Below are 4,337 nucleotides of genomic sequence, written 5' to 3' on the forward strand. Positions count from 1 at the left end.
CAGCACTTTTGAGAAGCACTAACCCACTTTACTCATATGACACCACTCCTGCCAAAATATTCCAGGCACTAAACAGCTATTATAAAAACAATCTCCTTTTGATTAAAAAACTAAATCTCATCAAAACTTCAAAACAGATGGATAAAAAAAATATGCTATGCCAACAGAAAGAAACAGCAATCACTTAGAGATGTCTGTAGGAAGGGAAGTGAGTTTTTAAAGAGAGAATAAATGAGCTGAATTTCAGGGATAACAGGTTTCACACAGTTGGGGACTGCTGTGTCTAAAGCTCTGTATGGCCTCTGATTCCAGATGCTAGTGGGAAAATGCTAACCATGAAATCTAACGTTAATGCAATAAACAACAGGGAGAACCCCCAAAACCTTACCTTACCACCAAGCTCCCACTAAACTGGAAAACCACTGCAAAATTATGAGCTCATTTTTTTCTTCTCTAAGGAATGTTTTTCACTGGTGGTAATGATAGGTTTTTTTCAGGGAAATATCTCTGCACATTGCACATATGAGCTAGTGCTGTGCTATAATTGTCACAGAAAGGAAATTAACAGTATTCTAATGAGGAGTTTTGTTACAGACAAATTATCATCTTCCAGGTCCATGAGAGTCTCTTAATTTAGACTGTCACTTCTCCCCATTGCATACCCTGGTGACTACCTTGGAAAACAGTAATTGCTACAGAAACTAGGGAACTGTGGGTCACCACGGAGCAGATGCAGCCAGAACACAGAAGGGCTTCAGAAGAAACTTAGAAAGAACTTCAGATGATAAACCCCAATTCATTTTCACATTCAGTCATGCAGGCAATCTTTTGTGTTCCTAATACTGCAAACAAAATGTAGATATACATCCTTCCTGCATTGGAAGTGGCTAAAAAGGTCAGCTCATGAATATGCAGTAAAAAGCCCTCAAAGTAGGGACCCAGCCAACATCTGTTCGCTAAGCCTCCTGGAGCAAATCAAAACAGTTCGTTCATGGACCCTTTTTCCACCCAAAGTAGCCCCAAAGAGCTTTTACAAAACTGCCCAGCTCTCACAATTGGAACTAAATGGAGCAACCTACCCAGCCAGCCAGCTCTGGAAGGAAACTTGTGAAGCAAAATGCAGTATTTTGGATCAGAAGCCAAAAAAACCTATTCAAACACAACCCTAGCAAGAAGTTTGATACCACGTACAAAGTTAGGACTGGATCAGACCAATCAGATTAACCCCTTCAGACTCATGAAAATGGCAAAAAATTTCTAAGGACCACAGATGGTATGAGATTGGGATTTAAACTGTGTCCGAAAGGTAACAGTGGCAAACGGCTTTTTTACTATCAGTGGTACTCCTTGTGGCTGGAACAATACGCGTTCACTTTTTAGGATCAATATGAATTAGACGATATGTGCTGCCTTTTGACTTCTCCGTGACTCATGGATACTTTCCCTCCTAAAGAGAAGGAATAGTGGGAAAAAATAAGGTCTAATCTCTTCTCTGATTTCTAACCTGTGTTGAAAGACTGTGCTCCTGACCCTTCCTATTCCCCATGTTGTACTTAGAACTTTGTCGAGTCCAGCACTGAAAATGTAGACTCTAGTCTTTCCACCTGCTGCTCTCTTCTGCCCCAGTATCTGTTATTAGATGCAGCTGGTTCTAATTGTCTTTTTGGTTATAGCTGGGGAAATAATGAAGTTTGATATTAGCCCTTTTTTTGGGTGATTGTCTTAAGAGAGAGCTCTCCTGTCAGGTCAACCATACGGTATTCAATCCCGGTCGAAAGAATTGTTTGAATTTGAGAACAGTTAGTAACTCAAGGTTAATTTCTGACATAAAATCAAATCATGCTTACAATGAATCCCGAACTGACAAGCCTTGAGACAGGTCAAAGCTGAGGGGTGAAGGATGCGTCTCCAAGGAAGATGAACCAAGATCTTTCTCCTCTCAGCGACTTTCCACCATGGCCAGGCAGTTCCCACATCAGACTGAACACGAAGAGGAGATGGAGTCTGGTTTTGGAAAATACAATGAAAGAAGTTGTTGGGAAACTGAGCAGATCAGAGGAAAGAAACAAATCACTGTTGAGCGTGAGGTAGCAAAGAGCTGAGCGGGCTGCTGCTCCTTCTCCTCACCAACCAGCACCCAACAGCCAGAGCTCAACTTTTGGACTTTCTTCATGTGAAAAGTAGAATACTTTCCCTCACAGTGGCTATAACCCTCACAGGATCCGGGTCTCGGCCATGACGCAGTGAACATTGTCACTCTTTGAGCTGAAGCACCTACAGAGGTTTCCTATAGAACACCGGCCCCCTGCCCAGAGCTGCAGGAGTTGGATGACAGGATTTATCTTCCCAGGTTTCAATCTAAGCAAATTAGATTTGCTTAGATCCACTCCCTAAGGCAATGGAGAGGCCCTTTCACAGCAGCTCGTAGGGATCGATTCTGTCCCTCACCCGTTCCTCTCCCCCGCCCGAACCGCCTCAGCGCTGCCGCCTCCACCGGCGTTTACCTCAGGGGCGGCCCGGGAGGCACCGCGGCTGTCCCCCGCCGGCCTGCCCGGGCTGAGGGAGCTGACGGAGCCGTTTCACACGGCAAAACCGGTGCCCGCAGCGGTGCCCACCGGGCCCCGCCGCTCCGGGCCCCGCCGCTCCGGCCCCGCCGCTCCGGCCCCGCCGCTCCGGCCCCGCCGCTCCGGCCCCGCCGCTCCGGCCCCGCCGCTCAGCCCGGCGGCGGCGCGCCCCCTGCCGGCCGCTCCCGGCGCCCGCCCCTCAGCCCGGGCCCGCGGGTCCCCCCGAAGCGGCGCGACTTCGCGTTCCCATAGAAACGCGCTTCATCCGATGCCCCTTGGGTGCCGGGTATAAAGCGTGTTTAATTAGCGTGAAAATACCCACCAGTTCTACCCACCGATCCCGAAGAACACTGGGCGGGTGACATGCAGCAGGTCCAGAGCTGCGCACCACGTATCGTGTCATTAATATCACACTCCAGAGATTTCTATGAGCGCGTACGGACGGACGACGAGTGGGAATCATTACAGAAACAGTCCAGGCAGCGCCGCAGGGCCATCAGTCTCCCAAAAGGCCCTTTAGCATCAGTACATGGGCAGTCTGAGATAAATTTGGGAGAAATGAAGTCCTGAAATACCCTTTCAGAAAGTGCGTGGGGAGAGTGGGAGATTAATCAGCTGCATCAAGATCTACTAAATTAGAATTTTTAGAATTTCCCATTAGGAAAACAAAGAAAAAAGTCTCAAGGCATGTGCACATGTAGTCATCCCTGCTTGCTTTGATGTTAAAAGGTCAACAGGCCCAGAGGAGCAGTCAAGGGTCCCTGCAGATTTACACCATCACCGTGTTCTTCTTTCTGATTTCCTATCACAATCTGGTCTCCCTCTACCAAGGCAGGCAGGTTGTACCTAAACAGAAGAAAAAACAACCACAAAACAAGTGATCTCTGAGCTCCGGAGAACACATCCTGCACTTCCCCGTTGCCACGTGCCGTTGCTGCACAGCACCGCGAGCCCATGAGAAGTGAAAATTCAGGGTAGGGAAACATTCGCTCGCCCAGGTCGTCAGTTCAAAAGCACCGACGCGTTTATTTTCTGCGTCGTGGAAGTCAGAAGACATCTCACAGAAAAAGAACAAGAGATACTGTTCAACTCCCTGACAAACCTGGTGGAGCTGGAACAGGCTGAGAACTGGTGCCTTGTTCCATCTTACAGGAATCTAATTTCTGTGGTGTCCAGTTACCTGGTGGGAGGAGGATACAGAGGTGATCTCTAATGATCAGTTTCCCAGGGAAAATGATAAGATTTTGTATAACAGCATACACACCTCCCCAAAAAAGTATTAGCTCTGTTTTCTTAAAAAAAAAAATAGTAATTTTCTATAGAGAGTGTAGTAGTTTCCAGATTGGGAGCTTTCTGATTGTCCGTTGATAAAACTTTCTCATTTACCACTTCTGGCCTCACTTTTCTGGCAGGTCAGCATCGCAGACAGGCATGAGCCTTCTCAAACCACCCACCGAACTATTCACTTTCTCCTCCCGCTCTATTTCATCCTTGACAGTAAACACAAAATCCACGCTTGGCTACGCATTTGTGTTTCTACTTCGAAATATCACAGAAGCCACTTTTGTCTTCTGATAAAAATCAGAAATAAACCTCTAATGGCGGCGGCGTGGTCTATAAGACAAATCAAAGAAACTACATAGCCAAGAGGTTTAAGGTCCATAACTGAAGGCGCTGACAGTATTTTCTCAGACAAAGGACAAGGTTTTATAAGGACCACCTTTCAGAGCAGGGGAAGGGGAAAGAAACAAAAAAGAAAAAGATAAACACAAA

Source organism: Caloenas nicobarica, chromosome 18 (assembly GCF_036013445.1).
Source record: "Caloenas nicobarica isolate bCalNic1 chromosome 18, bCalNic1.hap1, whole genome shotgun sequence".
Lineage (NCBI taxonomy): Eukaryota > Metazoa > Chordata > Aves > Columbiformes > Columbidae > Caloenas > Caloenas nicobarica.